Source organism: Camelus bactrianus, chromosome 32 (assembly GCF_048773025.1).
Source record: "Camelus bactrianus isolate YW-2024 breed Bactrian camel chromosome 32, ASM4877302v1, whole genome shotgun sequence".
Taxonomy (NCBI): Eukaryota; Metazoa; Chordata; class Mammalia; order Artiodactyla; family Camelidae; genus Camelus; species Camelus bactrianus.
This window is the reverse complement of record NC_133570.1, coordinates 21,968,940-21,989,198: the sequence shown is the minus strand read 5'-3', so window position 1 is coordinate 21,989,198 and position 20,259 is coordinate 21,968,940. Positions and strand designations below refer to the sequence as shown.

General features: G+C 44.7%; 1 protein-coding gene across 3 annotated transcripts in view; it reads right to left on the bottom strand.

Moving 5' to 3' along the window:
- SPECC1L (sperm antigen with calponin homology and coiled-coil domains 1 like) overlaps positions 1-20,259 on the bottom strand; it is a 112,618-nt gene that overhangs the window by 92,060 nt on the left and 299 nt on the right. The gene's annotated exons all lie outside the window — the stretch shown is intronic.

Here is a 20,259-nt window from a genome sequence, read left to right as displayed (position 1 = left end):
ACCTGAAGACCTCGAAGGTGGGGAAGGGCCGGCTCTGACACAGAGCACAGGGGATGAAAGGCAGTGCCACCCTGACCAGACCTGCCCTTCCTAAAGACGAACTCAATGCCTGGCGGAGGAGGGACAGAAGGGCACCGAGAGAAGGGACGGGGAGAGGGGCTGGAATGGCATCTCCTTCCCTGTAACTCCTTTCCTCTGACCTGAACCTGAGCTCCACACTCAAAAGAATCCTCAGCCCTCAGCTCTCCCGGGATCTGAGGACGACCCAAAGTCTGTGCTGCCCCCATGTAAGTCCCTGGACTCTCCAGCCTCCCCTCCAGGTCTGCACACCTGCATCCATGCGCACAGACACCAGACAGACCTGGTCTGCAAGCACACAGTCCAGCTGACCGTTACTTTTGCATCAAGACACTGAGCTTCTCTTAATCTAAGAAAAAACCCTGCTTTGCCAGGAACTAGCAGAGACTCATACTGACTTCATGGTCACCTCATACTTCAAAGTCTTTCACACAAACTGCTGCTAAGCCGCTTTTCTTTTTTCTGTTAACATTTTATTATGAAAAATTTCAAACACACAGAAATGTTGATGAAACTGTAGTAAACACCCCACTTTTCTTCTCTTCATAGCTGTGTAATTTATATTCTGAAAAAAAAAATTACATCTGTAGCTCTTAAAATTGTCATTTGGTACAGATTCAGCTCAAGCCTCTGGGATATTTTTAAACTCTGACTTCGACTTGAAACCGATTAGTCCTCCCTCTAAGAAGCACTGCCTTCAATCTAAGTCACTTGTCCAACCAGGATCCTCACCTACAATAAAAGGAGGCTGGATTCTAAGGAATTTCAAAGGTACCTCCTGACCCCCAAATCCTTCGGACTTAATACAAGTCACACAGCTGATGGCAATGTTGCAGGTATAGAACAAAGCAATGAGAAGGCTCTGGGATGCATCACCAGACCCCCTCCCTGGTCTCGGGACAGCAGCAGAGTCCTGAATTTCAAGTCAGGAGAGCTGGGTTCACACTCCAGCTTTGCCACAAGAGCTGTGACCTCTGGCAAATCACTTCACCACTCTGTATTTTTGCAACTGTTTCCTCTCCTATAAATAGGAGTTGATAAAATCTAACTTACAGCGTTCTTATACAAAATAACATGTAAAGACCAAGAAAAAGAACAAAAATCCAGACATACTCATTCCAGAAGTTACTTCACCAGAGCTCAAAGATCAGAAAAATGGGGCAATCATCTAAGATCAGGGATGGTAATACCCTTCAGTGATTCAGAAACTCCATCCTCCCCAACCACGCACCCATGAAAAACATACCAACCAGGATTCAGAAATAATGCCAAAAGGACCTTAAGAATTTATCTTAACTGTTACTATATCGCATCAAGAATCCACCTTGAGCAGAGGAGACCATAGACTATCCTGGAAAGCACGGGGGGCTCTAAGGCCATTCCTCCCCTAGAAGCACCTCCAGCCCTGGCTCAATGTGGAACAAGAGCCCTTGCTGACAACTGCAGGAGATGGTCCCCAATCCCCTCTCCTGCAGTCACATCAGGATCCTGACGGGTTCCCCACTTCTTCCTTTGAACTCCTCTATGCATGTCCTACTCACTTCCCAGTAGAACCTATTTTTGCCTCTGTTACACAAAATGTATTGCTATTTAAAACTATTTAAACGTAGCTTATTTAATTGATAATTTTAAAATCCATTGTGCTTATTTAAAAAACCAGTATTGGGACACTGCCCCATCATGTCTGATCAAATCTGTATCCCTGGGCAAGTTACTTAACCTCTCTGAAATCTCAGTTTCCTCATACGTAAAATGGGCTGGTAATAGTACTATTTATCTTATAAGAACCTAAAGTGCTTAGCAGGGTGGCAGCCCACAGGAAGGATGGATACATGGGAGCTACCGTAATTTATAAGAACACACTGCATGCCCCAAGTATGACTAATTCCTTATTAAAATAAAAGGAGCAACTCAAAAAATACTCTGTAAGAGAAACCCTTTATAAAGAATGACAAAAGATTGTTTTCACTCACCACGTCATCAGATTATACACTGTGGCACACAGATGTCAACAAACAACACTTGCTCCTGGTCCTTTCCCACTGAAAATTACACAGCAGGAAACACTGAAAATATATGGCAGGGAGTTCACGGAACGGTAATTAGGAGACCCAGGCTGCGGTGGGGGGCCTGGCGCACCTGCAGGACCTTGGGCAAGTCGTGCTAACTCTGAGCTGTTTAAAGGGAGGAGGATGCACTAGGCTGTTTCAGAAATCCAAATGTCCTATTTCATGACTTACACCCTCAGAAACAGGAATCAAAACTTTTTTTTAAAAAACGAAACTGCTTATTAGGTATGTTTTTTATGCCCATCAATATTTCACTAGAATTCCAAAAAAGGTTTCAACCCAAGCAGTCTAAATCCATTTATCTCTCTTATTTCACAAGCTCCATTTTCAAAATGCAAAGATCATACTAAAACTGTAAATTAAGAAGGGACTTAAAACACTGAGAAGGAATCACACTCTCAAAGGAAAACTGAAATTTAGCAAACTAAATTGGAGTCCCTAAGTAAATGCTGCTAAATGAATCAAAACCACAACCAATGTGATAAAACCATAAGTACTACATAACCAAACAAAAATGCTGAAAAGAAATTCAATGAGAAATGTTTTGATTAAATAAATCATAATGCAATAGACTTCCTATACCAAATTCCTCAACATATACGTGTTTTTAACCTTATTGTGAATTGTAACACACCACCAGAAAGTGCACTTAAGTGCATATATTTTAAAGACAGACTGGAAGGAGGACTCCACCAAAAAAGCCAAGGCTTACTCAGAGGAAAAACCTGAGCCATGTCAGGTCAAACAGTGCACAAGTGCACATGGATGTGTATTCAAGGTGCACGAGACACAGACTGGAACGTGGCAGGGGGAGATGACTTCGGGCATGTGATGCTCGTACAAAAGTCCATTATTGCTCAAAATACTTCAGTGCTTACTAAGGAGGTTACTATTTTTAAATGCTTATTTTTATTATAACATGTATTCTCTCATTTTTAAGACATTTTATTTCATGTCTAAACTTAGGGTGCGATTATCAACTAATGTGCACATTTAATATGGTAGTTCTACCTGCTTCCAGAAACCAAGGATGCACACTATGACACTCAGGAAAGATGGCCTTCAGACAGACCTCTCCTCCCCGTCCCCCTCCAGTCCCAAGTGTGCACTCCCCTTCCAGCACCCTCAGGGCCACAGAGGAAGGAAAAGGAAAAAGCAGCTCCTCTGGGATTTCCACCCCATTCCCCTCACAGCTACCTCCTGGCCACACTGGGTGAAAGGAGCCTGGGGGCGAATCTACACCAGAAAGTGCCTGAGAGGACACCAGAAGGATGCAGTGGCGAGCAGGGCTGACAGCTCCAAGGGGAAGGACAGGACGAAGTCAGACCTCACTGGACCAGGACTGAGTAGGAGACAAAGGATGTAGGATGGTTCCAAAATGTGGCTCTGTGAAGGGCAGGGGGTCAGGGTACTGAGGAGGTGAGACACTTTGCTGGTGCCACTACTGTTGTTTAAACACCAGAGCAAGCCGCCTGGAGATGCTGGCGGCCAGCATTGGCACACCTGATTCTTACAACTGCCCTGCGTGCCCGGAGAGGAGGAAGAAACTGAGGTTAGAGAGGTAAGTAGCTTGCCCAAAGTCGGAGCTCCTTCCACTAAACCACAGCAACTGATACACAGGATACTAGAAAAAAGGAGTTAATTATCAGCAACACAAATCCAAAAGCACTAATAACCGAAAACTTCCCCGTCTTGGGAAAGGAAACAGCCACCCAAGTCCAGGAAGTGCAGAGAGTTCCACACAGGATCAACCCAAAGAGGAACACACTAAGGCACAGAGCAATAAAATTAACAAAAATTAAAGAGAAGGAGAAAATATTAAAATCAGCAAGAGAAAAGCAACAAATAACATACAAGGGAACTCCCCATAAGGTTATCAGCTGATTTTTCAGCAGAAACTCTACAGGCCAGAAGGGAGTGGCACGATATATTTAAAGTGATGAAAGGGAAAAACTTACAACCAAGAATATTCTATCCAGCAAGGCTCCTGTTCAGACTTGATGAAGAAATCAAAAGCTTCACAGATTAAAAAATTTAAAAGAATTCAGCACAACCAAACTAGCTTTACAACAAATGTTAAAGGAACTTCTAGTCATCAAACCGTAAGAAAAGAGAACAAAAAGAAGAAAGAAAAAAAAAAAAGAACTACAAAAGATTGCTTTGGCAGTTTGGGGTCTTTTATAGTTCCATATAAATTTTGGCACTGTTTGTTCTAGTTCTATGAAAAATGTCATGAGTATTTTGACTGGGGTTCCATTGGATCTGTAGATTGTTTTGGGTAGTACAGCCATTTTGACAATGTTGATTCTTCCAGTCCAAGAGCACAAGAAATCTTTCCATTTCTTTGTCTCATTTTCAAATTCCTTCATCAATGTTGTACGATTTTCAGAGTATAGGTAACCTCTTTGGTTAAGTTTATTTCTAGGTATTTAGTTGTTTTCAATGCAACGGAAATGTTTATGCCAGTTGTGAAGAAAAAAAAGTGAATGAAGGGTTGCAAATGGCAAAATACCCTTCTTTATAGGTGTTGTATTCCATTACATATATATGCTACACCTTCTTTATCCATTCATCTATTAATGTGCACTTAGGATGCTTCCATATCTTGGCAATTATAAATAATGTTGCTGTTAAAATCAGGGGTATGTATCTTTTTGAGTTAATGTTTTTGTTTTTCTCTGGATACATGCCCAGGAGTGGAGTTGCCGGGCCACATGGTGGTTATATTTTTGGGTTTTTGAGAAGCCTCCATATAGTTTTCCATAGTGGCTGCACCAATATGCATTCCCACAACAGTGTACAAGGGTTCCCTTTTCTTCACATCCTTGCCAACATTTGTTATTTGTTTTCTGACGATGGCCATTCTGACAGGTGTGAGATGATGTCTTGTGATTTTGATTTGCATTTCCCTGATATTGGTGATGTTGAGCAGCTTTTCATGTTCCTGCTGGCCATCTACATTTCCTCTTTTGGAAAAATGTCTGTTCAGTTCTTCTGCCCGTATTTTAAATGTGTTGGCTGGTTGTTTGTTCATCTTTTAATTGAAGTACAGCTGATTTAAAATGTTGTATTAGTTTCTGGTGTTCAGCATGGATGGACTTGGAGGTCATTATGCTAAGTGAAATAAGTCAGACAGAGAAAGACAAATATTGTAAGGTATCACTTACATGTGGAATCTAAAAAAAATACAACAAACTAGTGAATATAACAGGAAAGAAACAGACTCACAGATGTAGAGAAGAAACTAATGGTTACTAGTGGAGAGAGGGAAGGGGGAGGGGCAAGATGCAGGTGGAGGATTAAGAGGTACAAACTATCAGGTATAAAATAAGCTACAAGGACGTACTGTACAACATGGGGAATACAGCCAGTATTTTATAATAACTATAAATGGAGAATAACGTTTAAAAATTGTGAATTACTATTTGTATACCTGTAACATAATATTGTACATCAACTATACTTCAATTTAAAAAATAAACTATAAAATAAATGCATTTTAAAAAAACGCTATTCTATTTCCATTTGTTTTGGCCACAGAAAAACCCACTCACACAAATAACTTATGATTTCTCCCTATTACTCCCTGAGCTTTAACACAAGGAAATATTTAGAAACAATTAGAAGCTCCCTGGATTGTTCAAACTTAGAATCATAAGTCTTCTTCTTCTTACTGCTCTCCAAAGAATAATAACAAAAAACCCTAATCTTATACCAAGACCTCTTCAGATCCATTTCTGGAGATCCTCTCTCTTTTTAATACAAACTGCTAAAAGGCCGTTAAACTACTGATGATACTTAACATTCCAGACAAGTGACAAGGCTAGAAAAGGACAGCCTAAAAGAATTTCTGGCTACAGCATACAAATGATTTTTCCAGATTTAGTCCAAAACAAATTGGTTTCCAAAGTTCAAACTCCCAGAATGCAAGAAATTTTGAGTCGCCTCTCCCTGCTCAGCCAAGGTTTTTGAATATTTACAAAAAGAAAATGTTTATTCAGGACCTTTCAAACCATGGCTTTACACTCAATTTTGGTCAGGCAGTTAGAAGCTTCCACAATACTGTATTCATAAGATTAACTGTCTGCCACAGTTTTAATTGAAAAATCAATTCGATACATTTGCACATTTATAACAAACTGACCTGAAATACACAATGAGACATCTTCTTTTATTTCACTCATCATTCAAATGTAACAATGGATTAAATCCTTCAAAAATAAGCTAAAAATTTTAGATTTGAGAAATGTTTTGCCAATGGCACAAAAAAGCCATTCTAAACTAAACAAGTTAAAATAGATTAGAATCTGAATTCAGTTTAATAAAAATGAAATTTTTTTTTCAGTAAGCATTTCACGGATTAGGTCAAATGAAAAATAAAAAATACTATAGAGTTCTTTTTTCTTCTATCCACTGAGTCTAAGGTAGCAGTCTCAACAGTGTGCAATTCTGCCCCCAAAGGAGCATTTGGCACTGTCACTAGACATTTTTGGGTGTCACAACTGGAGGAGAGGCATGGGATGCTATGAAATATCCTACAATGCACAGGACAGCCCCACAACAAAGAACTGTCAAATACCAACAGTGTCAGGCCTGAAGAACCTTGACCTAAAAAGACTGGTTTAAACCTGGGAGGAAAGGGGGATGTTCGTCTTTCGGGGGCACACCATAAACAGGGTCTTGTTTGCATACATTCTGAGGAGTGGAGAAAGCCAGCTCAACAGAACTGGCTGAGAGCGCAGGGAACGTGGACAACACAGGGCCTGTCAGTCCCTTGATCTCCACTTCCTGGGAAAGGATCAGAGCACAGAGAAGGGCCCTCTGATGTCCCAAAATGAAATGTGAGGAGTCACAGGGACTCTCTGCTAACCTGCATCTCTTTCTGCAGTTCCTAGCCAGCTGCCTGGCAGATAGACAACCCCAAGTGGACGGTGAAAATGCACTGTTCTCCAGTTCCTCTGAAACCTCACTGGTAAGAGGGACAGCAGGGAACTCAAATCTGAGGGCCCACTGCAGGCTGGGGGTGTGTTGTGGATTCCACACACGTCATCCCCGTCTCAGGCGGTGGGGATGACTACCAGGGCCGCTGCAGAAGGGACCGCCTGAGCCTCCCACAGCCAGCATTCTGCGGAGGCCTGGCTCCAGATGCCCCGCGGGCCCACCACAGCGGGTGACTGCCCAGGTGGGCTTCCTCAGTCTCACGGGTGGCCTGACAGTGAGACACGGAACCAGGGTGGAGACGCGCCCCGGGACCCGAAGGCAGGCCTGGGCTTACAGCATTCCCTCCTCTCTGTGTCCACCCCCAGCCCTGCTCCAGTCCCTTGGGTGTCAGGGGAGAAGCACAGCATGGACCTACAGCCTCACAGTGCGTCTCCTGCCTCAGTAACGCCTGACTGCTGGCCTAAGACCCAACGCTCTGGTCGCCCCCAAACAGCCTGGGTGGAGAGCAGCACACCTCTTCCCAGAAGCTGGTCACTCTGCCCGGTCCAAGCAGCCCCCTCCAGCCGCCTGGAGGACAAGCACAGCTCGTGTCCCTTGAAGTCCAGCTCAGAGGACCACAACCGCACGGGCCTCCCCTGCTGTCAAATCCCCAGCCCGTGGTCTGTGACCCGAGCCCCTCTCGGTACACCCTCGGTGGACAGCAGGGCGGACGCCCTCGGGCCCCACACAGTACAATGCTGCAGACAGGGCAGGGTGAGGGCCTAAAGGTATCATTTAAAAACTACATGGAGAATGGACCACACAGTGGACAGACAGACAAAATCAGACCTATGCTGTGAACCCCAAACCACTGCTGCTGGGACACGCGTGTCAGAAGTAAATCCCCAAAGCTCTCTCCAGACACCGATCACACAGTTCCCAGCCTATTACAAGACATCCTGCAACTGGGGTACAACTTCCACTCACTGTCAGGGCAGGATGAGGATGTAAGAGAAGAAAAGAGGAAAACACTGGTGAGCACTTCCTTCTGGGTTCCAAATGTCACGGCCCACACTTCCTTGTGAAAAGGCTGAGACTCACCATGTAACTAAGTTACCCTGACTCTGCCGTTGCCTATTTAGGATTCTACCGTTGGTCTTCACCGCATGAGAAATGAAGAGCAAGTTCAAGCACTAAACTCTCTACAGGTCAGATTTCAATATAACATAACCAATCCAGTATTAAGAAAGTAGAACACGGAAAATAAACGTTTCTTTCTAATGCTTCATTCTCACTTTTAAATAGTAGAATTCCAGAACAATATTACACGGTTAGCAAACTCTGAGCTTCACTGAGAAAGGTTCCTAGCAGCAGATAACTAAGAATAACAGATTCCCATACAAAGGGCACAGAAGCTCACCCTCAACTCAGCAGACGGGAATCTTCAAAACTATTTCCTGGATTCAAAACATTATCCCCCAAATTACCAAACCCTACCTCTAAGAATGTTGCCTAGCTAATCCAATTTACTGAAAAAATGAGTAATTTAACTGTTATCTTTAAAAACAACCATCCTTTCTAAGGACTTCAAAACACAAAATACATACTTCAAAAGAGAGAGCAGAGCAGCACTGCCCTGGGCTGCAGCACTCAACACACAGCATGTGGCCCCAAGGCAGACCTCTGCCCGGCAGCATGGTGCACTGCAGGCGTGCACTCCTGCACCCGCCATCTACTGGAAAGAACTGATTATTCAGGTAGAATTTGGGTTCAGACACCAGCTCCACCACTTACTGGATATGTGGCTCTGGGTACATTACCCATGTCCAGACCTCAGTCTGCGCATCTGTAGGGAAGACTCAGAGCTCCCACGTGGGCCTGCTCCAGGGACCGGTCAAAAAACACATGTGACCCCACAGGACAGCATTAGTCTCCTCCCCCATCACCACACCAGGAGGCAAATCCCCTTCATCCTAACCACTGGCCGCCTCCTTCCATCTCGCTGGGCACCAGCACAAAAGGAGCGCTCTCTCCCCATTACAATCCCCAGGGCTGCTCCGCTCCGGCCATCAGGCAACCGAAACCCCAGGGTCCCTTTCAGGAGTGCTGTCACCACACTGGGTCTAACTCAGGGGCCCTCCTTGGCCTCCCTCATTCAGTCAGTCACTAACCTAGACCTGCCCTTCTGCTGCAGGCGTCCAGCCCTCCCTCTCCTCATGGCTCCCTCGTCCAGCTTTCCTCGCCCCACAGGGCTTGCATCCCATGTCCTGGACTGACACACATCCTCTGAACTTTTCTAGAGTCTTTCCATTCTTTCTAGCCTTCCACTCTTTTTTTTTTTTTTTGAATTGCTGCTTTTTTAAGATGAAATCTTCAGTACTGTGGGTTTTTTTTTTTTAAGATTCTTTATTTATTAAATTAGAATATAACAGAAAAATCTCTGGGAAATTCTCAAACACATGGAAACTAACATACTCCTAGATAATCCATGAGTCAAAGAAGAAATCAAAAGGGAAATCAGAATGTATTCTGAGCTGAATGAAAATGAAAACATGACATACCAAGATTTGTGGGATGTCCTTAAAGCAATACTTAAAAGAAAATTTATAACACCAAATACTTATATTAGAAAAGATAAAGGTCTGAAATCAATACCTTAACATCTACCTTAAGAAACAAGACTGAATCATTTAGCTGTACACCTAAAACTAACACTGCAAATCAACCACACTTCAACAAAAATTTAAATTTAAAAAAGAAACAAGAAAAAAAGCAAATGAAATTCAAAGCAAGCAGAAAAAAAGGAAACAATACAGATCTCAGCAAAAAAATTCAATGAAACAGAAAAGGGGGAAATAAAGATCAACGAAGCCAAAAGTCAGTTGGGAGTACCAATAAAATTGGTAAACACGAGGAAAACAAATACAGAAGAGCTGATTGGCTGCAACAGAGACCATGGGGCCTGCAAAGTCTAAACACTTACTATCTGGCCCTTAATAGAAAAAGCTTGTCAACCTCTGCTCAATGATATGCCTTCCCCTCCCTCAGCTGACTTTCCTACAGAAACAAAAGTGACTACATTCCTCACCTCAGGAGGGCTCATTACTGCCTCTCCTTTGTTCAAGCCCCAGCTTCTCCTAAAAACTCAATCCCCCTTTTCCAAATCCTAACCGCTATCAGCAGTTTATGTGGAAGCAGGTAAGCAAATCATTCCTTGTTCCCATACAGATGAGGCCTTGGAGATGCTGTCCCTGCGTGTAAAGGGACGGCGCCTGACCCCCTATCCAACCCAACCGTTCCCCGTGGGCTGGCAGGCTAGCAGCCAGGAAGGAGGGCAGGTACTGAGGAAAAGGCTCAGGGAAGCTGTGTGAGTCAAGTGTCAGGCCCCCATTTGCAATGTTATCATTCACGTATATTGCCAGTACAGGTGAAAGTTAAAAAGATACCAACTCGAAACAGCGTAATTCCAAAACAGAAACTGGGTGAAAAAAGCTAATGAGAGGCAGAAGGGAAACAGGAGAAAAACCTGTCCCACCAACAATGTAGCAACTCTTGCAAACTGTGGCAAATGGAAAAGGGAAAACCAGACACCAGCAAGAGAAGGTGCAGGTGCCCCTCCCCTAGGTGGAAGCAGCCTTGAGGGGAACCTCTGCTCATGGGATGTCCTGACCCCCCGCCTCAAACTGCCACATGACAGGAGGTAGCAAATCCCAGGGAGCACTACCATCCTTGTACATTTAAGAAGTAAGAAACCTCCAGGTTTTGGAACGCATCTCTGTGACTAGTCTCAGATAGGAAACCCTGACCTTTTCAAGACACGACGTCTTCATCTCCAGATTTTTTTTTCATCCTTACCGAGATATAATTGATAAATAAAGGTGTAAGACATTTAAAGTGTACATCGTGGTGACTGACATACACATACACTGTGAAAGGATTCCCACCATGCAGTTAATTAACACATCCATCACCTCACACATTTGTCTTCTCTGTGTGTGTGAATCATCTATTGAAAGTGGCAACCAACAGCAAGCAGATTTTGGAGGTGTGCAGGTGTCGTCAAAGGTCAGGATTTGATCTGACTGTGCACAAGCCCCAGTAAGAGGAAAGCTCTGAAAGACAGAATTTGGAACACATGGGAAGGGGGAGTTGTGGCTGACCATAAGCTTAACGCTGTCCCCACGACACAGCAGGGCTGCTTCAAGGGCAACAGTACATTCCTGAGCTGAAATACATCATCTGATTTACACTGTATGGATCCAGGGGACAGCAGTCCCCACGGTCCCCAGAGCTGTAGGGCAGTGTATACAGTTCTAGAAACAGACTGAGGAGGGAATCTAGTAACCAGCCTGTCTCCAGTCCAGGGGGCTCTGGAAACAACTCAAAGAAGTGAGACTCCACTCAGTAAGTGAAACAGCTGTTTTCAAATTTGAAAAGACTGGGAAGGCAGGGGTGGGACCAGCAAGCAAAAGTTATCAAGAGACAGGTCCCGAGGCAACTAAGAATCGCGTTGCCCCTACACCAACTGAGCGGCCTTCAGAACGGATGGGCCCCCATCACTCCCCAAAGGCATTCGAGTGGGGCCAGGAGGACGGTGGCATCACCAGACACCAGCGGCAGTGGGAGGTTCCTGCACAATGCTTCACGGTTAAAGGCTCCAGACAACAGTGGCCAAATGTCAACTGCTTTGAAAAGCATCATACTGCACTCAGCAGGGAGAATTCTCTGGGCTTACTCTCTCACTCGCCTGTTTCCTGATGGAATCTCTTTTTCAGTTCAGCCACCAGCGCCCCTCCCATCACCAGAAATTTCCCAAGCTCACTCCTGCTGCAGCACAGCACACATATCTAAACTCCAGGCTCCTGTCAATCACATTTTTCTAAGTATGTAAACAGAAGACAAACTAGTAACTGCTATGCTTTGCAAAAATCAAGCAGCTGTGTGAGAGCTAACAGGTCTTTTTCTTCCTGACCTCACTATGTTCTGAAACTTCACTTGCATAGATGCTCAGTGACTAAGAATCCTTTCTCAGAAGTCACTCTCTGATGTCAACACAGAACTCGTCACTGCTGACCACCCTCTGCCCACGTGCAGTACATACTCCATTGGCCAGACAAATACAGCACCAGTATAGCTTTTTCTCTACAATACTTTGCACAATCACATGCAACCCACGCAACTGGGAAGGAAATAGCATAAGAATCTGGGGTGGTTGTCCATGAGGATAATAAATCTCGAGTGAGAAAGTAAATACTGTGCTGGCCTTTCAGGAGAGTCTCACACTTACACAATAAATCCTCCCCTAAAGACTACCATCACGGTATACACACATTGATTGTTCAAGTTTCATTTCCAATTTAAAAAAATCCCCAGAGAAATATTGGAAAAAATTATAAAATCCAAATTCATACTTTACTGTCACTTTATTTAAAATAGAGAAGGAATGAGGATATATTCCATATGTGAGAAAAATGAACCAAACACAATTATCATTAACTACAACCTAGAGACCATCCCATATTTAAAGCTCGCCTCTCAGTGGCTTCAGGGAGAAGAGGCACGAAATTAGGAAGAGAAGAGAGGAGACCCAGCTGAGCACTCAGGCAGGAAAGGGTGCAGAGGGAGGAGGCAAAGAGGACCTCGATAAGACAGGGCAGGCATTAAGTCACCCGCCACCCACTGTCCCATGACACCCCCACAGCCTTTGTCACTAGGTGCCCCCTCAATGCTTGCGCAGTTTTTCATGTGGTGCCAAATGTCAGTGCAGCTGTAACTGCCATTTACCTGGGAACCTGCCGGAGCAGCACAAAATCAATCCAGTCCTCTTCCCATGTGAAAGCCCTCCAAGCACGTCCACTACAAGAGAACAACGTCCTACCCGATCTTCCGTGCTCCAGGCTAACCAGCACCTCGTTCCTTCACCCAGACCACAAATTCACCGCAGGTGACAGGAAGCATGTGACAGCGAAAGGGACTTTCATGCACAGGACTTTCAGGCAGACACCTGGGCTCAAATCCAAGGCTGGCCACAGGTTAACTCTGTATTCTTAACCTCGCTTCCTTATGTACAAAATTAAGGAAAGTAACCGCTGTGCTAACTACCTCAAGATGTGTGTGAGAGGACGGACCTAGTGGAAGGCACACAGGGAGCGCGTGCCTCTCAACCAGGCGGCCGCGGTTGCTGACGAGAGCCCACAGCACTATCACCTGCACTCCATAAACCTTAGGAATTCAATTCATTTTATAAATAAAGTTTGGGAACCCAACCCCACTAAGCACATGTGGTGGCTGAGGGAGCGTCAGAAGCAAAGGCAGCAGAGGAGGGGATTAAGACCCCCGCCTGCACTGCTGGACAGCATCCCAGCCGGCACCTGTGTTCTGCACCAGACCTTCAGAACTATTACTATCACATAAACCTGCAAGCCGTGGGGTTTTATTTATTTATTTATTTATTTAAAGATAAGGAACATCAGCAACTGAACTGTCCCCCCCAAAATTTCTGCAAAACAATACTCATTAGAGTGACCTTCTGATTATTAGTAGATGATTGGTACTCCATCATGATGGAGCTGGTCTGGCTGAGCAAGCCTCTGATCTGGATGGGTAACACCAGGTTGAGTAACTGTGTCTAAAGTGTGCATTTCTAAGAACGTTATTTCAAGGTCAAATATAAAAAAAAACCAGTATCAGAACCGAAACGTTTAACTGCATTACCTCTGGGGCCAACACGGAGGGGTCGGTGCAGGCCCAGCAAGGCTGCATGTCAGTACAAACCTGCCTCCACGGGGAGGACATCATTTTTGCCTCCAGGCCTAACCACTCTAGGTGACCCTGATTATTTTCCCTAATCATCAGCATGAATAATTTAAAGTCGGCTTTACTGGAAGGACAATCTCAATAACTCACAGGGCAATAAAATAAATACATGAAAGTTCAGGAAGAGAGCAAGACTCCTGACTGGGCCTGCACGTTCTGCCATGTCCCCCAAATACTCTTGGCTGCATCCACCAGAAACCTCCAATACACAAACCCTCTCTGGCTTTTGGTGAAGGGTGTCTTACTTGTCACCAGAGTAAGAGGATTTGGATACAATTTATAAATGTGCAAACTCCGTTGCCAAGGGCTTATACACTCACCAGTTCATCAGTTTATCTCCCAGAACGCACCCATCAACAAAGTGGGATTTCCTTTTTTATTTCATGAAAATGTTTCCACGTTTGCCTGCAAGTTTATTAATACTAATATTGACTTACAGTAAATTGTAACAATATTCGGGGCAATCTAGCCTTTGGGACTTCATAGCCACTACTCAGAGAGCTGCCACAGACTCAAAACTGCATGGGGAGACCCCAGGCTATGCTGTTGACTTCCTGACTTCCCACCCCCTCCCCTACTAGAAAGTGAACTCTAAGAGTGCCGGGGTTTTGTTTTGTTCACTGCTGCTGTCCCAGAGCCCGGAACAATGCCTGGTACGTAACAGCCATTTAATCACTGTTGAATTGAATGAATGAGTAGTATATTTATACTATGGAATATTACTATGAAGCCATTAATCACAATGAGTCAGAATGACACCAGCTGATTCAATGGAATTTCCAGAAGCATTAAGTGAGGAAAACAAAAAGCAGAAATGTCAAAAAATATCCCATGTTTTATTTATTTATATTATTATTTTTTTAACGGAGGTACTGGGGATTGAATCCAGGACCTCGTGCATGCCAAACATGTGCTCTACCACTGAGCTATACCTACCCTCCAAAAATATCCCATGTTTTAAGAAGTATGCCCCCAAAACCCATACACTGATGAGGAAGTGGAGAACTTGGAACTTCACACACACTGCTGGTGGGAATGTAAAACGGAGCAGCTTTGGAAAACAGTTTGGTGGCTCTCAAAAAGTTTAACATAGTGATCATATGACCCAGTAATTCTGCTCCTTAGGATACACCTCAGAGAACTGAAAACATTTGTCCACACAAACATGTGTACATGAATGTCTGCAGCAGCCCTATTCATAACATAACAGCCAAAAATGGGAAAAAAGCAAAAGTCCCTCGACTGACGAATAGATAACAAAGCATGGACAGTTATTCAGCCAGAAAAGGAATGAAGTACTAATAAATGCTACAACATGGATAATCCTTGAAAACACTACGCTAAATGAAGGAAGCCAGTCACAAAAGGCCACAGCTTGTGTGATTCTGTTTATATGAAACATCCAGAATAGGCAAATCTTGAGACAGAGAGTAGATTAGTGACTGCCAGGGGCTGGGGATTGGAGAACGGGGAGTGACTGTTAACGGCACAAGGATTCCTTCTGAGGTGATGAAAAAATGTTCTAATTAGAGAGTGGTGCTCAATGCACATCTCTGTGGATATCCTAAAAACCACTGAAATTTGACTTCAAAAAGGGAAAGCTTTATGGTATACGAATTATACCTCAATGAAGCTGGTATTTTTTAAAACCACACGTTTGCAAATGAATACGTGAATTAAAACACGACTCATGTACTCAAATGAATACATGTTGTACCCCTGTCTTCAAATGAATACCTGAATGATGAAGACTGTCATGAAAGGCTGACATTCCCAGAGATGGGGGGTGGAGACAAGAGGGAGATAAACACATCAACACACAAAAAATCCAAGGCTGGAGGCCTCGGTGGGGGGACTGGGCGAGGCTGAATGAGTAAGTGCACAATGAGGTGAACGTAAAGAATAAAAATGAGGGAACTAGGGGTGAAAACTCCAGCAGGCGATTTGGAACAGGGGAGAGAAAGTCCACCTGAGTAAGTGTAACCATGGAGTCTGCAGAAAACGCAGAGGCCAGAACAGGAAAAGAACAAGGACACGGGCAAAAGATTTAAGATCAGCCCAAGCCCACCAAGGCTTAAAAGAAAGTGTGCCCAGAGAAAAGTCACAGCTGCTGCTCAAGAACTCTCAGGCCTGGGGGGCAGAACAAACCGCAACCAGGAGACACTTCCAGCTTTGGGGGGACTCCAGATACCGGCATCCCCTAAGTGGGAGGAAAAGGGCATCTCTTAGGAGAAAGTGTCCAGTTGTGACTGTTCTGGAAAAAAAGCAGCCCCGCCGGACTGCCTCGGGGATTCCCGGGGAAAGAGGCGTCCCCGGAAAACGGCTGGGCTGGGACTTTCCCCAAGAACGTGAGACAGGAGAGAGGAAGAAAGGGACGAGTTTAATCTCTAACAAGCATTTCTGGACAAACCTTAACGCTGCCATCAGCATCTCTGCGTGCCTCTCTCCCAAGCTTAACCGGACCCTCTTTTCTCTTTTGTGTGAACTCAGTTCTTTTGAACAGAAGTGTATTACGCGGCTTTTCTTTTTTTAGAGACAAAGTATCTTCCCCCTTTAACGGTTCTATTTGCCCTGGGCTATATGCACAAAAGATAAACTTGAAGTTTAATACCTCAATCTCTTAAAACTTTACCATCCAAAAATATCAAATTAAAAAAAAAAAAAAAGGCCCTCACCCAAGGTGGAAGGTATACAAGGGGACAATGGAAGCAACAGGGACCAAAAGCACATTCCTTCTGGAGTTGAGATTAAAGACGCTGCCCGCCTGGCTTCTGGATGATAAAGCAGACATTAGATGCAGAGCCTAATGTCTCCTCCATTAAGAAATTAGACTTCAATCAGACACTCAATTAAATGGACTTTGCAAGTTAGTGCTCATGGCTGGGAAGTGTCCCCTGGCTGGCGAGGCCAAGTGAAAAGCTCCTTAAGGACAGGGACTAAATGGTCCACTCCCTCGGGAGCACAGCCGTGCCCAGCAGATGCAAGGCCTCCCATGTAGACACACACCCTACTCTGTACTGTGGTGTGACCAGATGCCGGAGAGAGCAGACAAGGCACAGGGAGCCAAATCCTAGCTGCATAGGGTGCCGGACAAGTGTGCAGGAGACAGGATAAAGGATGCCTTCCAGGAAAGGTAATATTTGAGCTGAGTTTGGAGGGTGCTCATAGAGTGAGGTGAGAGAACAGTATTCCAGCAGCAGAGGACAAGGAGATAGGGGAGAGTTCAAAGGACCAAGAGTCCCACAGAGCTCAATGAAGCACCTAAAAAGGGCTGGGGCAGGATGAGAGTGGAGGCCAGAGCCAGAGAGTGGAGGCCAGAGCCAGGGACTGGCAGATGTGACCATGAAGACAGTGGGAGCCTTGAAGGATTTTAAATTGTGCAGGAGGAGGGGCGGTGACTACAAATAGATTAATATTTTAGAAAGACAGAGGCAGGAGCAAACCTCTGGATGTAACCAAACACTAAAAGAATTACAATGAAGATGTGGGGAAGTCAGGAAAAACACTTAACAGCTCTGCACTCCTCTCGTGGACAACCGTCCTTTACAGAGTTACCAAACTATGCTTTGAAAAGGGAGAACTCAAGAGGTGAGGGAGAGCAATCAGTCCTCTCAACATCAAAATGAGTATCTGAAGAATTAGAGACTGCATTGTTTTTATTTCAAGACACTTTTAAAATGTATGTTTGATACATTTTGATATATTACAGTTTTGTAAGTACAAACAAAAAAAGATTTACAATAACTCTAAATCTAAATCTGCTATTAAGATTTTTTATACCTCAAAAAACTAAGACTTCACAGACGCAAAGATCATCTGTTACATTCACTTTGGAACAGACCACAGCCAGCCACTTCTCCCCCTTGGCATATCTGAAATGCAATCTGTAAACTTAATTTCTTGGTCATGTTGTTTCACAGCAAAAGGCCACAACACTAGATTTCCGACCTGACAGAGAATCCCCATGGGGTTCTCCACCTCAGCAGCTAGTCTATTCAACATTAACAATTCCAACCACCAGGAGGAATTTCCCTGCCTAGGTTTATTTTGTTGGCACAAGCACACACACACAAATATCCTGACATTCTGTATCTAGTAGGAAAGGATGATCAGAATAGAAATATCTTTAATAAGAAGCAAATTAACAGAGCTTTCTTAGTTGCCAACAGACTGTGACAAATCACCACAAAGTAAGCTCACATTTACTCTTAGAAAGTAATCTGTATTTTAATCTTCTTAGCAGCAAAAGCACCAGGAATTTATTCCTGAACTCCCTTACAACGACAGCAAAACAATAGTTTCTAGGTTCTCTTTATTTCTAAAAACACCTTATTGTGAGAAGAAAACCAACCTTGTATCTGCCATTTACAATCCCATATACCACCACCTACTAGCACCATCATATAAAAGATGTTTTAATTTGAACACCAAGAAACTGACTTTTTTTTAGAAAGGGCAGTCCCTTCGTTGAATAAATTTACTTTTATGAAAAACTCCCTTATATTGTTCTTGTTTTCCTCAGTTTGCTAAGGCCCCCTCAACACTCCATTTCAGGGGCCTGGCCAAGAGTTTTGAGATTCGTTCTCAGCAGCTTTCTGACTCCACCTCTCTGGTCTTTGAGGAGGGACCACAGTGTCATGAAACTGGTGAGAAGACCCAGTTCTACCCCTGGCTGAAGAGGACTCTGCAGACAAGCATCCATTAAACATTAAAATTGGGAACTCAAGCTCCTTTCCATCTCCTCCCTTGACCTTTGCCCTTTAGAGATGGGGAAATGAAGGTCCAGAAAGGAAAACTGACTTGCCCAAAGCCATAAAGCCTAGAGAATTTCTCTAGCCTCCTCACATCGTCACTATTCCTCCACTGAGCCAGAGAGTTTGCGTAACAACTGTGTGCAAGTTAGGCATGTGACTTAAATATGTATATGGTTAGATGGCAAGTCTTAGGCATTACGAGAATCCAACCCTGAGAGTAATTCTGAACCAAAGCAATACTATCATCTGAGTCATGTACTGTGTCATATCAGTTATAAAGAGAAACTCTGTCTCAGAGAAATCTCATCTCAACAGGACACACTGCAGATAGACACCCTGCAAGCTCAAATTTAAAACAGATTTTGATACAAACCTCACCTTAACCACAACTGATATTATTACATTCTGCTCCCTATAACACTGACTTGGACACTCAGATATCTGGACTGCTGCCAAGCTGCACAGTGATAAAGCTTTTTCTCCAATTCAGTATTCACCTTCCTAGTGAATATGAATGTCAAGAAAATACCTGGAGTGTGCACAGCCAACTAAGAAGCATTCTCCAGCTATCTAAAGTTGCTGAGTGCTTGGTGTACATTAAATCAAAGGAAGAAAAGAGACATCCTTTAAAACAACAGAAGCATTGGATCAACTACTCTCCGTAGAAAAAAATCCTACCCAGGTCAATACCCTCCTTCTCCTTACACCGTATACCCTTCTGCATCGTTTCGGCTATTTTATAACCTACCCATATTATGCTTACGTCTGCTCCTACCTACCGAGCCCAAGGCTCTAATTTCATCTCAATATGCAGCCTCCGGGGTGACAGCAAACGCTGCTGGGTTCTGCAATATTTTTTAGTTGCAAAGCCGTTGCAAATTCACGAAACATTATCAATGGCTGGAGATGTTCTTTTTTACAACATACACATTCCGCCCCCGTAATCAATACAGGACGGCGAGTTTACGCGAATTTTTCCTTGGCCTTCCAGTGCTTGCCGACAAACTACCAAGCGCATCCGCAAATCAAGATTCTCTGCGTTTGAATGATCACAGGAACTCTTATTCCGTTTTTTAAATAGGCCGAAACTAAGTAGAAACTGATTTCTTTTCCAGGCATCTCCAGCGGAGCTGCCCAGGAACGAACTCTGCTGTCTCAAACGTAACCACTGAAGCCATACAATGACCAGACTGCGGGAAATGCACATTTTCCTCGGCAGAACGCAGGATTATTCGTGGTCAACCTGATGCAATTCACCAGGTCTCCAGAAAAAAGGACACTCCGCCTGCTCCGGGCTGACCCGCGGCGGAGCGGGGCGCGGGTGGGGGCGCGGCCCGGCAGAAGCGGAGCCCGCGGGAGGCCTGGGTCCGCCGCCCGCCGCGTCCTGAGGCCGGAGCCTGGGACCCGGGACCGGGGACGGGGGACCAGGCACCGGGGCTGTGGGGCGGCTGCCCCGGCCTCTCCGGGGGCGCGAGGGGAGGGCCTGCGGGCTGGGGGCGCAGAATCAGCCGGGCCTCAAGCAGCCGGAGCGCCAAGGGCCGGTGGGGAGCAGGGGGTCTGGGGTCGCGGCGGCCCGGGGGCCCGGGGGGACCGCGCAGGCGCAGGCGCGCGTCGCGCTGGGG